This window comes from Ambystoma mexicanum, chromosome 1p (genome assembly GCF_040938575.1).
Source record: "Ambystoma mexicanum isolate Mex_15411 chromosome 1p, UKY_AmexF1_1, whole genome shotgun sequence".
Classification (NCBI taxonomy): Eukaryota; Metazoa; Chordata; class Amphibia; order Caudata; family Ambystomatidae; genus Ambystoma; species Ambystoma mexicanum.
In genome coordinates, this window is record NC_090921.1 from 37,763,054 (window position 1) to 37,788,452 (window position 25,399).

Genomic DNA, 25,399 nt, shown 5'->3' on the forward strand with positions numbered 1-25,399 from the left:
ACCACTGGCCTTATCCATGAGGGATCTGATATGATGGACCACTGGTGTGATCCATGAGGGGTCTGATATGATGGACCACTGGCGTTCTCCATGGAGGGGTCAGATATGATGGACCACTGGCATGATCCATGAGGGATCTGATATGAAGGACCACTGGTGTGATCCATGAGGGATCTCATATGATGGACCACTGGCCTTATCCATGAGGGGTCTGATATGATGGACCAGTGGCGTGATCCATAAGGGGTCTGATATGATGGACCACTGGCGTAATCCATGATGGATCTGATATGATGGACCACTGGTGTGATCCATGAGGGGTCTGATATGATGGACCACTGGCATGATCCATGAGGGGTCTGATATGATGGACCACTGGCATGATCCATGAGGGATCTCATATGATGGACCACTGGCCTTACCAATGAGGGATCTGATATGATGGACCACTGGCATGATCCATGAGGGATCTCATATGATGGCCCACTGGCCTTATCCATGAGGGGTCTGATATGATGGACCACTGGCGCGATCCATAAGGGATCTAATATGATGGACCACTGGTTTGATCCATGAGGGATAAGATATAATGGACCACTGGTGTGATCCATGAGGGATCGGATATGATGGACCACTGGCGTGATCCATGAGGGATCTGATATGATGGACCACTGGCGTGATCCATGAGGGGTCTGATATGATGGATCACTGGCGTGATCCATGAGGGATCTCATATGATGGACCACTGGCCTTCTCCATGAGGGATCTGATATGATGGACCACTGGCGTGATCCATGAGGGGTCTGATATGATGGACCACTGGCGTTCACCATGGAGGGGTCTGATATGATGGACCACTGGCCTGATCCATGAGGGGTCTGATATGATGGACCACTGGCGTGATCCATGAGGGGTCTCATATGATGGACCACTGGCCTTATCCATGAGGGATCTGATATGATGGACCACTGGCGCGATCCATGAGGGGTCTGATATGATGGACCACTGGCGTTCTCCATGGAGTGGTCTGATATGATGGACCACTGGTGTGATCCATGAGGGGTCTGATATGATGGACCAGTGGCGTGATCCATGAGGGATCGGATATGATGGACCACTGGTGTGATCCATGAGGGGTCTGATATGATGGACCACTGGCGTGATCCATTAGGGGTCTGATATGATGGATCACTGGCCTTATCCATGAGGGATCTGATATGATGGACCACTGGCCTTATTCATGAGGGATCTGATATGATGGACCACTGGCCTTATTCATGAGGGGTCTGATATAATGGACCACTGGCGTGATCCATGAGGGATCGGATATGATGGACCACTAGCGTGATCCATGAGGGGTCTGATATGATGGACCACTGGCGTGATCCATGAGGGATCTCATATGATGGACCACTGGCCTTATCCATGAGGGATCTGATATGATGGACCACTGGTGTGATCCATGAGGGGTCTGATATGATGGACCACTGGCGTTCTCCATGAGGGGTCTGATATGATGGACCACTGGCATGATCCATGAGGGGTCTGATATGATGGACCACTGGCGTTCTCCATGAGGGGTCTGATATGATGGACCACTGGGGTGATCCATGAGGGGTCTGATATGATGGACCACTGCGTTCTCCATAGAGGGGTCTGATATGATGGACCATTGGCCTTATCCATGAGGGATCTGATATGATGGACCACTGGCGTGATCCATGAGGGATCTCATTTGATGGACCACTGGCATGATCCTTGAGGGATCTGATATGATGGACCACTGGCGTGATCCATGAGGGGTCTGAATGATGGACCTCTGGCTTTATCCATGAGGGATCTGATATGATGGACCACTGGCGTGATCCATGAGGGATCTGATATGATGGACCACTGGCTTTATCCATGAGGGATCTGATATGATGGACCACTGGTGTGATCCATGAGGGGTCTGATATGATGGACCACTGGCGTTCTCCATGGAGGGGTCTGATATGATGGACCACTGGCATGATCCATGAGGGATCTGATATGATGGACCACTGGTGTGATCCATGAGGGATCTCATATGATAGACCACTGGCCTTATCCATGAGGGGTCTGATATGATGGACCAGTGGCGTGATCCATAAGGGGTCTGATATGATGGACCACTGGCGTGATCCATGATGGATCTGATATGATGGACCACTGGTGTGATCCATGAGGGGTCTGATATGATGGACCACTGGCGTGATCCATGAGGGGTCTGATATGATGGACCACTGGCATGATCCACGAGGGATCTCATATGATGGACCACTGGCCTTATCAATGAGGGATCTGATATGATGGACCACTGGCATGATCCATGAGGGATCTCATATGATGGCCCACTGGCCTTATCCATGAGGGGTCTGATATGATGGACCACTGGCGTGATCCATAAGGGATCTAAAATGATGGACCACTGGTTTGATCCATGAGGGATAAGATATGATGGACCACTGGTGTGATCCATGAGGGATCGGATATGATGGACCACTGGCGTGATCCATGAGGGACCTGATATGATGGACCACTGGCATGATCCATGAGGGGTCTGATATGATGGATCACTGGCGTGATCCATGAGGGATCTCATATGATGGACCACTGGCCTTATCCATGAAGGATCTGATATGATGGACCACTGGCGTGATCCATGAGGGGTCTGATATGATGGACCACTGGCGTTCACCATGGAGGGGTCTGATATGATGGACCACTGGCATGATCCATGAGGGGTCTGATATGATGGACCACTGGCCTTATCCATGAGGGATCTGATATGATGGACCACTGGCGCGATCCATGAGGGGTCTGATATGATGGACCACTGGCGTTCTCCATGGAGTGGTCTGATATGATGGACCACTGGTGTGATCCATGAGGGGTCTGATATGATGGACCACTGGCGTGATCCATGAGGGATCGGATATGATGGACCACTGGTGTGATCCATGAGGGGTCTGATATGATGGACCACGGGCGTGATCCATTAGGGGTCTGATATGATGGATCACTGGCCTTATCCATGAGGGATCTGATATGATGGACCACTGGCCTTATTCATGAGGGATCTGATATGATGGACCACTGGCCTTATTCATGAGGGGTCTGATATAATGGACCACTGGCGTGATCCATGAGGGATCGGATATGATGGACCACTAGCGTGATCCATGAGGGGTCTGATATGATGGACCACTGGCGTGATCCATGAGGGATCTCATATGATGGACCACTGGCCTTATCCATGAGGGATCTGATATGATGGACCACTGGTGTGATCCATGAGGGGTCTGATATGATGGACCACTGGCGTTCTCCATGAGGGGTCTGATATGATGGACCACTGGCATGATCCATGAGGGGTCTGATATGATGGACCACTGGCGTTCTCCATGAGGGGTCTGATATGATGGACCACTGGGGTGATCCATGAGGGGTCTGATATGATGGACCACTGCGTTCTCCATAGAGGGGTCTGATATGATGGACCATTGGCCTTATCCATGAGGGATCTGATATGATGGACCACTGGTGTGATCCATGAGGGATCTCATTTGATGGACCACTGGCATGATCCTTGAGGGATCTGATATGATGGACCACTGGCGTGATCCATGAGGGGTCTGAATGATGGACCTCTGGCTTTATCCATGAGGGATCTGATATGATGGACCACTGGCGTGATCCATGAGGGATCTGATATGATGGACCACTGGCTTTATCCATGAGGGATCTGATATGATGGACCACTGGCATGATTCATGAGGGGTCTGATATGATGGACCACTGGCGTGATCCATGAGGGATCTGATATGATGGACCACTGGTGTGATCCATGAGCGTCTGATATGATGGACCACTGGCGTGATCCATGAGGGGTCTGATATGATGGACCACTGGCGTGATCCATGAGGGATCTCATATGATGGACCACTGGCCTTATCCATGAGAGATCTTATATGATGGACCACTGGCCTTATCCATGAGGGGTCTGATATAATGGACCACTGGCGTGATCCATGAGGGGTCTGATATGATGGACCACTGGCGTGATCCATTAGGGGTCTGATATGATGGATCACTGGCCTTATCCATGAGGGATCTGATATGATGGACCACTGGCCTTATTCATGAGGGATCTGATATGATGGACCACTGGCCTTATTCATGAGGGGTCTGATATAATGGACCACTGGCGTGATCCATGAGGGATCGGATATGATGGACCACTAGCGTGATCCATGAGGGGTCTGATATGATGGACCACTGGCGTTCTCCATGAGGGGTCTGATATGATGGACCACTGGCATGATCCATGAGGGGTCTGATATGATGGACCACTGGCGTTCTCCATGAGGGGTCTGATATGATGGACCACTGGGGTGATCCATGAGGGGTCTGATATGATGGACCACTGCGTTCTCCATAGAGGGGTCTGATATGATGGACCATTGGCCTTATCCATGAGGGATCTGATATGATGGACCACTGGTGTGATCCATGAGGGATCTCATTTGATGGACCACTGGCATGATCCTTGAGGGATCTGATATGATGGACCACTGGCGTGATCCATGAGGGGTCTGAATGATGGACCTCTGGCTTTATCCATGAGGGATCTGATATGATGGACCACTGGCGTGATCCATGAGGGGTCTGAATGATGGACCTCTGGCTTTATCCATGAGGGATCTGATATGATGGACCACTGGCGTGATCCATGAGGGATCTGATATGATGGACCACTGGCTTTATCCATGAGGGATCTGATATGATGGACCACTGGTGTGATCCATGAGGGGTCTGATATGATGGACCACTGGCGTTCTCCATGGAGGGGTCTGATATGATGGACCACTGGCATGATCCATGAGGGATCTGATATGATGGACCACTGGTGTGATCCATGAGGGATCTCATATGATAGACCACTGGCCTTATCCATGAGGGGTCTGATATGATGGACCAGTGGCGTGATCCATAAGGGGTCTGATATGATGGACCACTGGCGTGATCCATGATGGATCTGATATGATGGACCACTGGTGTGATCCATGAGGGGTCTGATATGATGGACCACTGGCGTGATCCATGAGGGGTCTGATATGATGGACCACTGGCATGATCCACGAGGGATCTCATATGATGGACCACTGGCCTTATCAATGAGGGATCTGATATGATGGACCACTGGCATGATCCATGAGGGATCTCATATGATGGCCCACTGGCCTTATCCATGAGGGGTCTGATATGATGGACCACTGGCGTGATCCATAAGGGATCTAATATGATGGACCACTGGTTTGATCCATGAGGGATAAGATATGATGGACCACTGGTGTGATCCATGAGGGATCGGATATGATGGACCACTGGCGTGATCCATGAGGGACCTGATATGATGGACCACTGGCATGATCCATGAGGGGTCTGATATGATGGATCACTGGCGTGATCCATGAGGGATCTCATATGATGGACCACTGGCCTTCTCCATGAGGGATCTGATATGATGGACCACTGGCGTGATCCATGAGGGGTCTGATATGATGGAACACTGGCGTTCACCATGGAGGGGTCTGATATGATGGACCACTGGCATGATCCATGAGGGGTCTGATATGATGGACCACTGGCCTTATCCATGAGGGATCTGATATGATGGACCACTGGCGCGATCCATGAGGGGTCTGATATGATGGACCACTGGCGTTCTCCATGGAGTGGTCTGATATGATGGACCACTGGTGTGATCCATGAGGGGTCTGATATGATGGACCACTGGCGTGATCCATGAGGGATCGGATATGATGGACCACTGGTGTGATCCATGAGGGGTCTGATATGATGGACCACTGGCGTGATCCATTAGGGGTCTGATATGATGGATCACTGGCCTTATCCATGAGGGATCTGATATGATGGACCACTGGCCTTATTCATGAGGGATCTGATATGATGGACCACTGGCCTTATTCATGAGGGGTCTGATATAATGGACCACTGGCGTGATCCATGAGGGATCGGATATGATGGACCACTAGCGTGATCCATGAGGGGTCTGATATGATGGACCACTGGCGTGATCCATGAGGGATCTCATATGATGGACCACTGGCCTTATCCATGAGGGATCTGATATGATGGACCACTGGTGTGATCCATGAGGGGTCTGATATGATGGACCACTGGCGTTCTCCATGAGGGGTCTGATATGATGGACCACTGGCATGATCCATGAGGGGTCTGATATGATGGACCACTGGCGTTCTCCATGAGGGGTCTGATATGATGGACCACTGGCTTTATCCATGAGGGATCTGATATGATGGACCACTGGCGTGATCCATGAGGGATCTGATATGATGGACCACTGGCTTTATCCATGAGGGATCTGATATGATGGACCACTGGCATGATTCATGAGGGGTCTGATATGATGGACCACTGGCCTGATCCATGAGGGATCTGATATGATGGACCACTGGTGTGATCCATGAGCGTCTGATATGATGGACCACTGGCGTGATCCATGAGGGGTCTGATATGATGGACCACTGGCGTGATCCATGAGGGATCTCATATGATGGACCACTGGCCTTATCCATGAGAGATCTGATATGATGGACCACTGGCCTTATCCATGAGGGGTCTGATATAATGGACCACTGGCGGGATCCATGAGGGGTCTGATATGATGGACCACTGGCGTGATCCATTAGGGGTCTGATATGATGGATCACTGGCCTTATCCATGAGGGATCTGATATGCTGGACCACTGGCCTTATTCATGAGGGATCTGATATGATGGACCACTGGCCTTATTCATGAGGGGTCTGATATAATGGACCACTGGCGTGATCCATGAGGGATCGGATATGATGGACCACTAGCGTGATCCATGAGGGGTCTGATATGATGGACCACTGGCGTTCTCCATGAGGGGTCTGATATGATGGACCACTGGCATGATCCATGAGGGGTCTGATATGATGGACCACTGCGTTCTCCATAGAGGGGTCTGATATGATGGACCATTGGCCTTATCCATGAGGGATCTGATATGATGGACCACTGGTGTGATCCATGAGGGATCTCATTTGATGGACCACTGGCATGATCCTTGAGGGATCTGATATGATGGACCACTGGCGTGATCCATGAGGGGTCTGAATGATGGACCTCTGGCTTTATCCATGAGGGATCTGATATGATGGACCACTGGCGTGATCCATGAGGGATCTGATATGATGGACCACTGGCTTTATCCATGAGGGATCTGATATGATGGACCACTGGCATGATTCATGAGGGGTCTGATATGATGGACCACTGGCGTGATCCATGAGGGATCTGATATGATGGACCACTGGTGTGATCCATGAGCGTCTGATATGATGGACCACTGGCATGATCCATGAGGGGTCTGATATGATGGACCACTGGCGTGATCCATGAGGGATCTCATATGATGGACCACTGGCCTTATCCATGAGAGATCTGATATGATGGACCACTGGCCTTATCCATGAGGGGTCTGATATAATGGACCACTGGCGTGATCCATAAGGGATCGGATATGATGGACCACTGGCGTGATCCATGAGGGGTCTCATATGATGGACCACTGGCGTGACCCATGAGGGATCTCATATGATGGACCACTGGCGTGATCCATGAGGGATCTCATATGATGGACCACTGGCCTTATCCATGAGGGATCTGATATGATGGACCACTGGTGTGATCCATGAGGGGTCTGATATGATGGACCACTGGCGTTCTCCATGAGGGGTCTGATATGATGGACCACTGGCATGATCCATGAGGGGTCTGATATGAAGGACCACTAGTGTTCTCCATGAGGGGTCTGATATGATGGACCACTGGGGTGATCCATGAGGGGTCTGATATGATGGACCACTGCGTTCTCCATGGAGGGGTCTGATATGATGGACCACTGGCCTTATCCATGAGGGATCTGATATGATGGACCACTGGCGTGATCCATGAGGGATCTCATTTGATGGACCACTGGCATGATCCATGAGGGATCTGATATGATGGACCACTGGCATGATCCATGAGGGGTCTGATTGATGGACCTCTGGCTTTATCCATGAGGGATCTGATATGATGGACCACTGGCGTGATCCATGAGGGATCTGATATGATGGACCACTGGCTTTATCCATGAGGGATCTGATATGATGGGCCACTGGCGTGATCCATGAGGGGCCTGATATGATGGACCACTGGCGTGATCCATGAGGGATCTGATATGATGGACCACTGGTGTGATCCATGAGGGGTCTGATATGATGGACCACTGGCGTTCTCGATGGAGGCGTCTGATATGATGGACCACTGGCGTGATCCATGTGGGGTCTGATATGATGGACCACTGGTGTGATCCATGAGGGGTCTGATATGATGGACCACTGGCTTTATCCATGAGGGATCTGATATGATGGACCACTGGCGTGATCCATGAGGGATCGGATATGATGGACCACTGGCGTGATCCATGAGGGGTCTGATATGATGGACCACTGGCGTGACCCATGAGGGATCTCATATGATGGACCACTGGCGTGATCCATGAGGGATCTCATATGATGGACCACTGGCCTTGAACAAATTCAAGGCTGTGTTCAGTGTGAACAAACGCAAATGTTAATCAAATACAAGCACGCCGCTTTAATCCAGCGTCTCATACTGGCATTTAACCCATTTATAGGCATTGCTGTTATCTGGCATACAGGACCTGCACATCTAGTTCCAGGATCACACACTGGGGTCAAGTGTGTCCAGATCTCACGCACCTAAAGTCGCCAACATGGCCACTAGGCCATGTGGCTAAAATGCTTACCACGCACCAGGTACGGGCAAGGATTCTTCCCAGAATAGATCGTCCAAAAGCTGCACATACCTGGACTCTTTGCACACTGCCACGGTCATGCCTGCATGTGGGATGCCACTTGCTGCTTGTTTCAAGCGTCTTCAAGCGCTTGCCTCATTTCAGATACTGATGCCTATTCAAATGCATGGCGATTTGTGAAGTGGTTCTGCCGCCCAGGCTAATGGTAACTTTTTCTTCTGAAGTGAGCGCGCATGTATTTCCCACATTCGGAGCAGTTGAAGGGCTTCTCTCCAGTGTGGACCATCTGGTGACTTTTGAGACCTGAAGAACGATGGAAGCTTTTTTCACACTCTGTACACTGATATGTTTTTTCACCAGTGTGGAACTGCTGATGTGTGTAAAGAGTCGACTGGGCACTGGTATGGCCTCTCGCCAGTGTGGGACCTTTGATGTACTATCAGATATGACTTTTGACTGAAAGGTTTGCCACATTCTAGGCACTTGTAGGGCTTCTCTCCAGTATTCCAGTATGAATCATCTGATGATGGCCCAAGCTTGTTCTGCGAGTGAAGCTTTTATCACACTCTGTGCACTGGTACGGCCTCTTCACCATGTGGGATAGCCGATGTCTTCTCATGATCGACGCCACACTAAAGTGCTTGCCACATTCTGGGCACTCGTGGGGCTTCTGGCCAGTATGAATCATCTGATGATGGCCCAAGCTTGTTCTGCGAGTGAAGCTTTTATCACACTCTGTGCACTGGTACGGCCTCTTCACCATGTGGGATAGCCGATGTCTTCTCATGATCGACGCCACACTAAAGTGCTTGCCACATTCTGGGCACTCGTGGGGCTTCTCGCCAGTATGAATCATCTGATGATGGCCCACGCTTGTTCTGCGAGTGAGACTTTTATCACACTCTGTGCACTGGTACGGCCTCTTCACCATGTGGGATAGCCGATGTCTTCTCATGATCGACGCCACACTAAAGTGCTTGTCACATTCTGGGCACTCGGGCTTCTCGCCAGTATGAATCATCTGATGATTGCCCAAGCTTGTTATGCGAGTGAAGCTTTTATCACACTCTGTGCACTGGTACGGCCTCGTCACCATGTGGCAGATTTGATGTCTTCTCAGGATAGACGCATGCCTGAAGTGCTTACCACATTCTGTACACTCAAAGGGATTCTCTCCAGTATGAAATATCTGACGCTGGTGCAAATTCATGGTCTGGGTGAAGTCTTTCTCGCAGTCTGCACCCTTCATGAGCTTCTGCCCCATATTAAATATTTTGTTTAAGAATGGACTGCACTTCCCACTCTCGTTGTGGGCAAATGTCTTCCCGAACTTGTGGATTCTCCGATGTACCATGAGTAGGGCGTGCTGGGTGAAGCTCTTTTTGCAGTATGTGCATTTATACGGTCTCCCTTTAATGTGATTAGTTTGATGCCTAAGGAAGCTTGGCGGTTCAATGATGCTTTCCCCGTAGTCGATGCTGGCGCCAGGCCTTTGGCAAACTTCCGAGCGTGTTGACTGGTTGTCCATTTCAGTGGATTGGCCTGGTTGATTTTCAAAGGGACTGAGCTTCTTCGTTTGTACACCCCATGCTGCAGTGTTTCTTAGCATCTTCTTGCTTTTCATAATGGCTGCATGGTCTAATGAAAGAAAAAAGAATTGAGGTCATATTTTATTTCACCACACAGCCTAAACTTTAATTAACCAAGAGTATATATGAGACTTCCTGCGCCCCTCAAACACACAGAGTACCCTGAAAAAATCTGATTGAAACTGGAGTAGAGTGTATATGTCATTTAAAGTACAATATAAAAATAAAAATGTTAGACCTCATTACGGGTCGGGCGGTCCGGAAATAACAGTGGCGCTAAACCCGCTGCCACTGTTAATTCCGGACCGCCCGATCTCGAGTTCTGCAGGCAGAAGGTGGCGTTCCCACCAGTTCTAACCTGGCGGGTTTAACACCGCCCGCCTGCAGCGGACATGGAAACACCGGCACCATCACGAGATCGTGCCGGTGTTTCCACTTCCCCATTCCCATTGAGTCCTACGGGACTCAATGGGAATGGGGATTTACCGAATTCCGCCTCCGGAATTCCCGGGACACCAGAGTCGTAATGCCCTGGTAATTCCGGGTGGTAATTCCGGGAGTCACAGAGGCTGAATGGTAATACGAGTCCGGCGGTAACCGAGCCGGAAAAACCGGCTGGTTGCCGCCAGACTCGTAATGAGGCACATTGTCTCGGAAAGCTAATGTGGCTAAAGTGTCATGGGGCCAACTTGTATGATATGATATGGCATTTATAACGCACCTATACACAAGTGTTTCAAGTGGATCCCTCTATCACTTGGGATGACATTTTTAACATGGTGAATTCATTGGATAACACGTTACTTTTTATTTCTTTATTGGGGATGGGATAATCATTACAAAGTTCAAATTTATTGCATTGAGTATGATAATAGTTTCAAATTAACTACACATACCAATTATTAAAACAGTATATCCATCAAACTTTTATATTACATACCATTCAATAATATTCATTAATTTAGTAGAAAATACAATGATATAGGCCATCCAAAATATGTTATCACGATCTTTTATTAATGAGGCATAAATGAAATTCTTAGTTTGATATCTCCTCTAGTGTATTTCATTTTACATCAATAATCAACCAACATAATCAAGGGTATCAGGTTAGCAACCGAGCAGCACATCCAGAATCCATCCGGATCAATAAAGGAAAGGACAGTGAACAAAGCCGAGTAACAAATTCCTACTGGTTTCAATGACCACCCTCATTCCACAAACTCTACATATTCCATCTGCTCTTGGAATCCCCAGTCTTGGGCCCAGTGCTGCTAAACATGCGAGTTGATCATAAAATGACCTTAATAATGCTGGACAACAGAATTATTTTAAGATAAGGATGCATTTGACCCTCAAGGTACGTATGAACCACCAGGTCCTGGCTAGATACTTTACAATTTAAATCTGTTCTTGGTTATTAATGTTATTCCCCCTAGTGGTTTTAATATTTAATTGGTTAACGGGCTGTTCATAGTTCAGATTACAGTCGATAGTGCAGTTTATCATGTCTAAAGAAGTAACCACAGGTTTACGTACAGTCTATGGTCAGGCGTATTTCCCTGAAATAATAAGTTGCCCTAATATGAGGCATGCTGAATGGCGAGCACTATTCTTATGTACAATGCAACCTCTCTTAACATTGCTTTATAAAATGAGTCAATTCCTATTTCTGGTCTTATTGTTGTGATGGGGTACAATTGGGTAGATCTAATAATGTCCTCCATAAAGTCCCTTCTAAGCTGTCAAACCTGCTTCTTGAATGTTCCAATCGTGCATCCGTCCCATGTAATGTACTAGGCATCAGACTGCTTCTATATATGTGTATATGGGAGTCGTGCGCAGAGTGAGTCTGCGTCAGTCCATTTGTCATTTTGTTGCCAGAGGAGCTACAGTGACGTGAAAAGGTTGTTTCTTGCGTTTGTTGACTTAAACCAGGCGTTCAACAGCATTAATCGCCAACTCCTATGGAAAAACTCAAGGCCTGGGGCTGTCCTCACCAGCTATTTACTCCTTCGATGGCATTATACTCGAATACCACCATTCGGGTGCGACTGAAAGCAGAAGGATACCCAACAGAAGAAATAAAAACAACTAAAGGAGTGAAACAGGGCTACCCGTTAGCAGCTTTGTTGTTTAAACTTTTCATATCAGACCTGCCCAAAGCCTTGTTACAAACAAGGTAATTTCCACCGAAAGTGAATGGCAAGCATCTAAGCTGGGTTATCTACACAGACGACGTAGTCCTACTTGATTCCACCAAAATTGGGCTCCAAAGATTGCTGACAGCTTTACAAGTCTACCTTGTTCAAATTCATCTGCCAATAAACGTAAAAAAGTCAAAAGCCATTGTCTTCGGTCCCAAAACGCAAACAAGGAAAGAATTGTTTAAGTGGAAAGTGTACAATGAGGTCCTAACTAAAATTGAAGCCATCCGCTGGGAGTGTCGTTTAACATCTCAATAAGAGAGTGGAGTTGGACCCATGATGTCTTTTCTTGAATTAAGATTTTTGCACAGCAAGGAGCGAAACTACATGCAAAATATGGCAAATTTAACTTGCAGCCTGTAATGACTTTTTATTTACAGAAAGTGTTGCCAGTTGTTTGCTTTGGTAGTGAAGCTGGCTGGAACATCGACGCTGGTTTTTGGCCTAAACTGGAGGGTACTTTCTGGAGAAAAGTTCTTAAATTGTCACAGAGTGTGCCAATGGTAGCAACTAGACACAAACTGGGTCTAGACTCTTTATATTCCCTTGTGGTGTGGAAATCAATATTAGTTCTTCGAAAAATGCATCTAAAACCAGCAGCGAAACCTTACCTGATTTTGAATGAAAAAAGTAACGACCCGTCAGCCTTCCTATTAAATCGATGGTAGGACAAATTGAAGCCAATTTTTTACGAGAAGCCGACATAAGTATGTCTCTGGTACTGCAAATTCCGCAAGTAGCGAAAAAAAAGTTCCAATAATGGAACTGGATAACCAACATGGATAAACGGAGCTCTTTAATTTCATCTTTAGACCTGGGAACGTCGATGCATAGACTGGGCGAACTGCCTAGGTACCTTTCTAAATTCCCTTCCGGATATCACCGTAATCAGTTCTTAAGATTACGGCTAAACCTTTACAACACACATGAGGTCTTGATGAGAAGGAAAGACTTGGTGATCAAGAGCGACATTCGCCGGTTTTGTTTGATAGATGTGGAATCGATCAAACATCTAGTAACTGAGTGCTCGAAAAATTGTTGACCAACGCTGGCTACATCTTGCACGATTCACCCCAAAAAATGGAAACATGTTTGAGTGGTGGAGCTATCTAATCTCAAGGATAAATACTCAATTAACTTGTGCAATCATTAATTTTATGGATTTGATTTTACCAAATTCTAATTTGATTTCAGTCTCTTGTGAGGTGAGACGACATAGAAATATCCTGTTTGTTTTGGTACTCGGCTTTCCTTTCTTTGCCTTTTCCTTTTTTTTACTTTTCTTTTCTGTTCCTTTCTTTGTCTTCCAATGAAACTGGAGTTGAAAATTAAAAAATACAAAATTATGTGTAAGGATACTTGCATGGAAAAACCCCGAATTGGTTTGTGATGTTTCTAATGACAGATGACTTGGTCAACACCTTATTTGCTAAAATAAAAACGTTACCGTTTTCTTATTATGTGTGTCCTATGGAAAAGAGTACCCAGGTAAGAGTCGGCATGTTCCAAGGTTCTGTTAGTAAATCGCCACTAAAACAGGGTCTCTTGCGTTTGCTCCCCAAGTGCATAATCCTGGACATATTGACGATTAGATTGTGCTGTTCGCAATACACCAATAAGGCTTCCTGAAGATGTTTTCAACCCATTGGGCAACAACACGATATCATTCCCATAGCCCAACCGACTAATGACAAATGACAATCCATGAAAAGGACTGCTTTTATATTACAAATCTACATCACAATACATTAATAACAACTTGCTATTAAAACTGATCAATGTCAGCTTTATAAGATGAGATGGAATAAAAAATAAACTAGAAATGCCAATCAATAAAGGATATTAGCATTCACTGCCATAGACAATCTATGCATTGCCCCAATGCAGCAGAGCCTTGACTTTCCATGCCATTTATGCCACCTCACCTACTATATGATGTTATGTAGGTAAGCGGGAGCTTTATACAGTTTAACAAAGTGCCTCAAAAGAGATATCAAGGCACTAAAAGGACCTGGGGCCAACCAAACAGATTGACTCCAATTATATAGGGAATAGGTTTGTGGGTTACGTCTAAAAGATTGGGGGTGTTGTAAAGAGCGAAGTGGAAAAGGTAAAGAGTCCCAAAGCTTTGACACCAGGACAACAAAGTATCGGCCATCCTGTTCATGTAGCTTAAATGTGGGTATGGCTAAGGGGCCAAGGCTGGCCTAAGATATCTTCTGGAATGTAATTGGGAGAAGCAATTTCTAATCAAAGTAGGAACTTGCTTAAACTAGGCCTTCTGAGCAAGGCGCACAGGTCTTCAAATTCCACTCTTTTGGCAACTGGGAACCAATGTATGGGTGCATAAAGCAGATGAAATCAGGTCTCTGTCTTTAAGGTGCAAAATCAACCAGGCCGCCACATTTTGAATGTACTGAAGTTTGACCAGGGTTTAGTTTTGGGAAATAAATAGCATTACAATAATCAAGCCCGCTAGCTATAAAGGCATTAACTAGCTAAATCGTTTACAGAAACGGGGAAGGTTGTGGACAGGGGCCACGAGAAGATGGCCAAAAGTCTTGTTCTCAGGTGTACACCTCTCCTAAAATGTTCCATCTGCTGTGTTTACAGATGAGTCAAGTCAAAAAATGCTTTCTTTCTGGGGGGGCGCTGTTGCGCGCAAATAAGATGGGCGCCTGATCGGAGAGCTCCGATCCCCTGAATATCCTGGGATCAAATTAATCTGGAGCCACTGCAAGAGAAAACCCTTCGTTCGGCAGCTGCCCTGATATCTACATCACATTGTGAGCAAGTCTAGGGAACAACCGCAATGGCATTGCAGAGTTCTCGGCACATCTAGCAGCGGCGGGTGGACCCACTTGCTGCGAGCCGACTCCTAGTTACAGGAAGAACCCGCACCGTGGTCGAATGACCAATACAGGGCCGCGAAGGGGAGGAGCTTTTCCCGCGCCCCGCAGACACGAAATGCCCAGATATTTCACACACTCAAGGCAGTAACCAGAGGCGACAAGCAACTATGGGCAGCAGATTCTGGACCCAGCGGCGGATCACCCGAGGTCTCCATTCGTGCTTCGACTTAACACGCCACTGGGCGAACCACCATCGGAGCACAGGTAACGGTCAAAATCTAACCCGCTCTCCACCGTGACATACACCCTCCACAAGACTACGCAGGCCCAGCAGAAGGGATGCCCCAGACACCGACCCACCGTTGTGGATGAGGGAGAACTGTTGGGACAAACGGCGACCAGCTCAGGAAGCGGGACACAAGCCCGCCGACAGCACAAAGGTAGGCACCCCAAACGATGGCCGACGTTAACTAAGCGCTATCCCACTGTCCCATAGTACACGGCAGGAGACAGCCCATCTGTGAAGTGGCCAGAAAGCCGGAATCTTCCTAAGGGTCTGTACAATGATGCTGGTTTGGGGATATCGGTGGGACTGACAGGTGGTACTCGATACTGCAGGAGGCCGAGGCCTCTGCACCGGTGACGCGACCCCAGCCTCAACCCACGCCACAACACAGGCAGAACGAATTGAAAAGAGCAGTGACTGCGCTCAACACCCCCCCTCCTGCCCCCCACCCGAGCTCCCGATCATCAAATCTCCAATAACCACAGCCGTATCTGCAACGGGTCGCTTCTTTAAACTGCACACTTCCAGATACACCCACATTTGGATCCTGAGCTCCACAGTTGGTGGACCCCCATTTGCCACGGAAGGACCGAGACATCACAAGGTGTCCTAGCAAGAACGTGTTTGTACACAATTTCACAACCATAGGCTGTTACAAAAAAGCAGGGGGGACACAAAACAAATCATTACAGTCCACTATATAACAAAACCCTTCCAATAGCGGGGAGAAACCCAGGTGACATAATTCAGTAACAATATATAAAGCCACTTCGGCAACAACGCTGGGGAACCTCATAAGACCCTACAACGCTGGAACCTAATGGGTCAGGCCGTGCGGGTGAGACACCTGGTCTGCTCTGGCAACACCATACAAAAAAAGGTCCCATACGAATACGAGACGTGGGAGAACACAATCCACTCTCGACCGGTAACTGCGCCACATGGGCCGCCACGAGAAGAAAAATACAGGAGCTAAGAAAACTGGCCCAATGGACTCCTTCGCTAGCTCCCAACCCCATGGGTCGCCCGCCACTACATTGCTGGTGACAGTCAGGCCGAGAAGTCACCCACCGCAAGAGAAGATCTCTTAATGACGATGGTGCAGAACGGCTTTCTAGCAGTAAATGTCAAACTGGATGACATTGTGGCAACAATCAGCTCCCTGAAAGCTAGAGTAGACAAGGAAAGCGCCTGCATCACTGATGCAGAAAATAGGATCAGCACAAACGAAGATACGATAACCCAACACAGCCGTGACTTCGCACAATTGAAGGGAGAACTACACAAAACCCAAACCAAACGCGAGGATCTCGAATCGAGATCCAGGAGCCACAACATCCAAATTGTCGGAATTTCAGAATCCTTCTGTAGAGGCTCGATGGAGCGACATGTAGAAAACCTACTGAAAACCCCGTTAGGTGCAGAATCCTTTTCAGATCACTTACTTGTGGAAAGGCCCATTGCACCCTGGCACCACCTCCCAAACCTGGGGCGCCACCCCGTACAATAATCGCTCATCTACTCAACTACAGGGATAGAGACACGATCCTGAAACTATCCAGAGAAAAAGGTACCCTACAATAGGAGGAAAGCAGAGTGCTCATCTATCCAGATTTTTGACCAGTGTTCAAACACAAAGGAGGTCCTACGAACTGGTCAAGAGACAACTCAGGTTCTGCCACATCCCCTATGCTCTCATCTTCCCAGCAAAGAGGTGAATCCAATATGGGGGCAGGACACACTTTTTGCAGAATCCTACAGAAGCTATGGCATACATTGAGGCATCTATCCCTATCCCCCCCCAAAGACCGGGCACAGGATCAGAACATGCGACCACGACCGGACGATGAGAGACTTGGCCCCGCTGACTGAGTCAGATTTGCGCTGATATCCTTTTACATGGTGTGAGGCCTTCAGCAATGATGAATGGCTCCGATTAATACGTGTAAAAATCGGGATCGTGAGCCTCTGCTGATGGAGGCCATGCGGCTGCAACGAGCAACCCTCAGGAGAATTCCACAAGTTATGGGGAATGGGATATATCATCGGGTTGGGGTTGATGGTGGGGGTGGGGACAGGGTACGAAGTTTGGTTACACCTGGAAAATGTTTAAAATCAGAGAGTTTTGTTGCATCGGACACAGCTGTAATAGCAGATACTCCTCATAGCCCAAGTCACAGAACTATGATAACGGAGGACTATGGTGCAGGTTGATAAGGGTATAACTATCAAACTCCTTTCATGGAACATCCGCAGCCTCAACAATCCGATTAAAGCCCGGAAAAGTGCAGCATATATTGCTAGACATAACCCCCAAATCATATTACTTCAAGAGACACATGCAATTGCCAAATCTGTACTGACTTTCTCCCAAGATGGGGTCTGCTAAGGCATTACACCGAGTACTCGACCCATGCCAGGGGGGTTCTCACACTAATTCATCCGAAACTGGGATTCCGGCTCCGGGACACCAAAATAGATACCCAAGGTAGATGTGTGCTGGTTTGGGGGGAGGTGGCAGAACGAGAGCTTGTTATTGTCAATAAATATGGTCCCAACATTGGCAACCCCGAATTGTACAGAACTATACGTAGCATGCTAATCACAACTGATGACTCAGCAGTAATATGGGGTGGTGGGGTGGGGACTTCAACACGATTCTCGACACAGCCCTGGACCGGTCCTCAACTTCCTCATGATCCCCAACTAAGTCTGCATTGACCATACACCAGATAATGCAACAAATGTCCATGGTAGATATATGGCGAGAACTACACCCCCAGGAAAAGCGCTTTACGTATTACTCATCAGTACACGATTTCGAGTCACGCATTGACTACTGGCTCATTAGCTCGACCCTCTCAGACACAGTTTCGAACTGCGAGATGTATCCGTGCACACTCTCAGACCACTCCCCAATATCAATCACCCTAACTATTTGCAAAATTACACCGCAGGCTAAACATTGGAGAATGCCCCCCGCCATGCTAAGGGACCCCCCACGTGTGCGAATCACTACATATCGAAATAGAGGAATTCTTTCAACTAAACGAGGGATCAGTAGACAGATATGCCACGATATGGGAAACATTCAAAGTATGGGTGCGAGGCGCCATTATGGCCAAGTCCACTGGACTGTTGAGATCTGTCAGGAGAGAATTAGACATAGCAGAAGCAAAGCTTGAACTACTTGAGTTTGAGTAAACCACCACGCATAGTAAAGAATCCCTCTCCGATATAGACATAACACTGGGCAAATTCAATAAACTTGCCGAACGGGAGATCCAATACATGGCTACCCCAGCCCGGGCTTGAAGATATGGGGAAAGAAACAAGGCCAGGAAATTCCTGGCTCAGATGCTCAAAGCCGGGAGCCAACATAGCCCCATCACTAACATTCAGACCCCCAATGGGAATATGGTGAATCGAAATCAGGATATTAACGATACATTTGCCGAATTCTATAAGACATTATATTCCAATCGAGACACTAAATCAAAGGAGGAGATAACAAATTACTTACACAGACTAGATGTCCCGACACTCACCCCGGAAACACGAATGTTACTAGACACTCCAATCTCACTGGAGGAAATATTAGAGGCAATCAAAGCTTTAACCTCAGGCAGAGATCTGGGAACAGACGGTCTGGGAGCCGAACTGTATAAAGAATTCCAAGACAAACTAGCCCCGGTCTTGCTGAAAGTCTGGGAAGAAGCAATGGAACGGGGAATACTACCAGATACAATGCGCAAGGCAGTTATAATGGTTCTTCTTAAGCCCCGTCGGCCTGCACAAGATATGGGCTGATATAGACCCCTTTCACTTATTAATACAGATGCAAAACTTTTTACAAATATTCTGGTGAGCAGATTACTGCCCTATATGCCCACATTGGTGCACCCCGATCAAGCCGGCTTCATACCAACTAGGTCCACGGCCCTTAATTTGATATGACTCTTCGGAGTAATGGCACAGAGAAACCCGAAGGCGAATGCGGCTATAGCGGAACTCAACGCCGAAAAGGCCTTCGATTCCGTCTCCTGGTCCTACCTGTTCTTGGTTCTCGAGAGATTCGGACTAGGTCAGTATTTTGTAAAATGTGTCTGATTACTCTACACGTGCCCGGGTGCGAGAGAACTAACTAACCACACTATGTCACCTACATTCTTATTAAATAGAGGTACCAGGCAGGGGTGTCCCTTCTCCCCCATTCTGTTTGCACTCAAAATAGAACCCTCACCCAATATGTGCGGCAAGACCACGCAAACAGGGGTCTCAGAATGACCGGAGCCCCGCAAATAATCTCCCTCTATGCAGACGATATCCTACTATACATCCGAAACCTGAAAGAAAACCTGGGCCCCATCATGGCGGATATTGAGATGTTCTCCGAGTATTCAGGTTACAAAATTAATGTTCCTAAGTCCGAACTGTTCCTACTAAACTCCAACATCGGAGATATGTCCAACATACAAGGGTTTAAATGGTCCCCTGTGCACGTCCGCTATCTGGGTATCATGATATCCAGCGATAAAAGCACACTATACACTGAGAGCCATTGGGAATTACTACAACCTCTCTCCATTAAACTACAACTCTGGGCCAGGCTCCCCATCTCGCTGTACGGACGCGTTGCACTCCTCAAGATGGTGGTGCTCCCCAAACTACTGTATTATTTCTACAAAATCCCGATTTGGCCGGGCAGAACATTTTTTACAAAACTTAATACATTAACGTCCTCATTTGTGTGAGGAGGCACAACTGCCAGGCTGAAATGGTCCAAAATGGCGCAACCTTTCTCAAAGGGTGGGATCTCAGCACCTGATTTTGAATTATATTATTTAGTATCAGAGGCACACTTTGCGAGACGTCAGTTCGACCCAGATGATACAGTCACACACATCTCCCTGGAAAAGTATGCAGCATCCGCCGTCTGATTTGCGATCCGTAATGTTCGACCCTAAACACAAGGACTCCTGCGAATATGATCCCTTGAGCACTATGATCCCGTGAGCACTACCACACGTGCATGGTTTAAGATATATGAGAGAATTGGTCTTACAACCCCATATGACCCAGAGCGACCGTTATGGAATTTTCCTGGCATAGCACCCACATTTGACAAGGCATTAAAGAGGGCATGGGATCCAAATAAACAGTTTAAGATGCGCGATATGTTTCCGGATGGCAAGTTCTGTGAACTGGAGGACTTTGTCGAGGCAGTGCGTGGGGGACACCTTAAACAATTCCAATTCTATAGAATGAAAACCGCTTTTGCCGTCAAATGGCCCACATTCCCGGCAGAACCGCCTATTCACGAATGTATTAGGTCAATGACAGGAATGGGGGGACACAGGAAAGGATTATCCGTACTATATTACTCAGTTCAAACACACTCCAAAACATATAACATCAAAGAGGCCTGGGAGATGGGCTTGGGAGTGTGACTGGGCGAAACTAGCTTGCTGACATACTGTCAACTCACTAAAAATGTCTCCATGAAGTCTGAGACTGATCCAATTTAAGGTACTCAACCAACTCCACTACACCTCGCTAAACTGGCTAAGTTTGTGGACGGCCATACAGGTAAATGTCTCAAATGCGATGCCCCTAAGGCAGATGCGTATCATATGTACTGGGTTCCCCACCCATGGCGAAATTCTGGGGGAGGTGGCAGAAATCCTAGAAGATATCACCACAATCCCGGCCACACCCTCCCCACTGAAATATCTGTTCAGAGATATCGGCAAGGTGGGCGAGACCACCAGACGACTGTTTAACGTTGCATGTGTTGTTGCAAAACGAAGCATTCTGAAATGCTGGAAATCCGGAAGGCCCCCGAAGAAAGGGAAGATCTTTTGAAAGACTTATCAATGATAAACAAATGTGAGGAACAATTTATTATAACTGTGCCGTTGGCGTGCCGACCTAAGAACATATGGTCACTCTTCCGACTTTATCTATGTAATATGCTCCCTGAGGATGAAAGTAATACACTGTCGCCATCATAATTGACTGTGAATAGAATGGAATGTACAAATAGATATATGTGTACTATCTGTTATTGTAACTTACCAACTGCTTGTAGCTCTGTCTTGATGTGACTCTTTGAAAAGAACAAGTTACTATCTTACTTGGTAACGTTCTTTCGATGGGATGGTCTGACGACGTATTCCATATCTATGACATGTGATCACCACAGCTGTGCTGCTTCGGAAAATCTTCGGCGTCTGCGTCCTGCGTCGATGACGTCGATACGCCGCCCTCGAGGACCTCCTCCGACGGCCGCCGTCACTGGATGTTATAAGTAGGATGCACTACGCCCGTAGCCTCAGTTGTAGTTTTTTCCCAGAACGTGTGGCACCAGTCTTCTGCCAGTCTGACACACAAAGCCTTGTGGAAACGTAAGCTGAAATCACATAAGAAATTCTGTAGCGGGGAAGGCAGGGAGGGAGCGATATGGAATACGTCGTCGGACCATCCCATCGAAAGAACGTTACCAGGTAAGAGAGTAACTTGTTCTTCGAGGGGATTGGGTCCTCCGACGTATTCCATATCTATGACCGACTCCCAAAGCAGTACCAATGCAAGGAGGTGGGAAAAGAATTTAGAAAACAGAAATTTAGAATGCCCAATCAAATTGTGGAATAAAGGACTGCCTTGCCAAAGGCCAGATCCTGCCCACGGATGGAACCGAGGGAGTAGTGACATACAAAAGTATATACAGAAGCCCAGGTGGCTGCATCACAGATATTATGAATAGGAACACCCCTCTGTAGGGCAGTAGAGGCATCCATCTACCCCTAGTAGAATGGGCCCGCAAGCCGACCGGTGGGTCCTTACCCGCCAAGCGGTAACACTCAGAAATAGGCAAAATAATCCAGCGAGACAAAGGCCCTCATTACGACCCTGGCGGAAATCGAAAAACGATGGCGGAAATGCAATACCGCCATCGAATAGCGCTCGGTGCGATTACGACCCGTCACCGTAAAGTACGATGCCATTAGCGACACCGTAGCGAACGCCAATGCTAACTGCACCAAGTACGCGCACGCGCGCCATGCAAAACCGTAATTACCACCATGGCGCAACGGTACGCGAATTCCGACCCTAGCGGACATGTACCTAACGCCATCAAGCATGGCGGAAAGTACCAATCCGCCATGGTGAGAAGTACGGCATCGCGAATCAACCGTAAACGGCCCTACTGAGTGCCTGTACACCACTCCCTGCCCACATTGCACAACTCCTCGTAGGTGCAATGAAGTCACACTATGCAACCAGTGAAATGAACAAGTCACCCATGCATGGCAACAAACAAATGAATCCAGGGGCTCCAAGTGCCTTGTGAGTGGGCATCCATATCTGCCATGGCACCATTGCCGCACTGATGCAGCACAGGCATATGAAGGTCCAAGTACAGCAACATGAGCAGAAAAATGAGACAAACAAAAACAGAATAGAAATTTAATGCACCACAAAACCACCAAGGGCCATACAGCCATTAGGTCATGAACTCCTAAATACATTCCAGTACTGTGGGCTGCATCCGCAAGAAAAGACCAGCTTCTGCCTGTGTGACGCCCTGTTCCATCATGGTACACAGGGGCTACATTCACGTCCAAAAAGGCAACACGGAAGCCCCTAGAACCGCAGGGCCGTCCCATTAGGTAGGCACTAGTCCAGCAGAAAGGACGATATGTTGCTCCTAGCCACTAGCACTGCGTAAGGGCAAGTGGCCCATTGGCGATCGTCCCATAAGATCGTAATGGTGCTCCACTGATTGACACGAAGCAGCAGGTGTCGGGAGTAAAAGCCATCTGCAGGAATGCCGTACAGATGGCAGCGGCAAAAGGGGAGGAGATACCTGTCACCCAAATGAAATGAAAAAGAATAGTATGGGCATCAGAACTACAATTGCATAACTCACTTCAATGATCACACAAAATCTACAGCCATATGCATGCTAGCTCACTCAAAAGGAATATACCCACCCGAAAATCACTTGCAAATCACAACCATAAAAATCGAGGTGAAAACAGCATTACAAACGAGTGTTTGTGTGCATGCGTCTGTGAAGACAGAATCCATCAGATGGGATTAGTAACGTGCATAGACACAAGTGCCTGAAGGCGCGTCGAGACAGGGAGGGTTCAACAAGGGCAGAAAGACGATGGTCCCACTATGGCAGCTCTGCATGACATAGCGCAGGGGAGGTGGATAGATTCCCAAAAGCCCTGTACATGGCAAACTCTCCACCAAATCATCTGTCCATGCATCCATACATCATTCCCTCATCCCGGTATGAAAACGCCTGATTATTTACTCACATCACATTTGAAACTTCCATTGAGTCTGTGCGTAATGCAGTCTGCAAAATTCACTGTTCACCAGCCCGGAATTCTAGTGTTGTGAAGTAACATGTATTTGGGAACGTCCTGCCTATTTGTCCACTACGCCATTGCACATCCCATACTATCCATATCAATCATAGCATACTCGCCATGGCCCCTGTCCCAAGGACATTAAACAATAGAACGTTATATTTGCAGTCAGACCTGTGGGCGTCTCCTCGCCGCTAGCTGAAAACCGAAAGCGCTGTCCTTCGAATTCCTCATTTGCAACATCACGTCGAAAAGGCATCTGTGACCGCTTCAAATCACAAATTCATCCATGTAGTGCGGGAGTGTGTGTAAATGGCAACTGGCTTCACTCACAAATGGGACGCCCCGCCCGTCGGTGAACCTCGGTACGGTGCTCGCCCAAAGGGGATTGCAGCTGGCACAGGTGGAATGAATCACCACAGGTGGAGGCTATACAGCCTGAAAACACATAAATTGCACACCCAACCCCCTCCCACAACCACAACCACTCCAAAATGCTACCGGCAGGACTAGCGATGTTGGCCCTGGGGGACCTGATAGCACTGCAAGTACTCCAACTTCAAGAAGAAGACGAACGCCAACTACTACAACAACCGGCCGCACAGAGGAGACGCAGGAGGAGGAGGAGGGCAAGGCAGGGCCAGCAAGGCCCACCAGCACAGCCACTACCACCACGCAGGCAGCCCGCAATCCCACGCCTCCGAGCCCATCCGTTCAACCTCACTGATGAGCAGATCCACACCCTCTACCGTTTGGACCGGGACACCATAACCGCCATTGTGGACATGACACAGGCTGACCTTGTCAGCATGATAGATAGCCCAACCGCCATCCCACCCCTACTGAAGGTGGTGTCTGTACTCCACTTCCTGGCCACAGGCACCTACCAGCACACAGTCGGACAGTTGCATGGCATTTCACAGCCACTGTTCTCACGGACACTATTGCAAGTGCTCGATGCCCTCCTGAAGCACGCAGACGACTACATCTCTCTACCACGCTCGGAGCAGGAAATTACGAACACAAAAGTGGGATTCCATGCACTTGCCGGCATACCGGGTTGCATTGGTGCCATCGACTGCACCCATGTGGAATTGGTCGTCCCACATGCCATGGAGGCCCAGCACCGCAACCGGAAACAATATCATTCTCTTAATGTA

The 25,399-nt window shown here is 48.0% G+C and overlaps 1 pseudogene; it reads right to left on the reverse strand.

Annotated features, from left to right (window-relative positions):
• Nucleotides 1–9,117: 9,117 nt before the first annotated feature.
• Nucleotides 9,118–10,542, reverse strand: LOC138582066 (zinc finger protein 420-like; annotated as a pseudogene).
• Nucleotides 10,543–25,399: the final 14,857 nt, after the last annotated feature.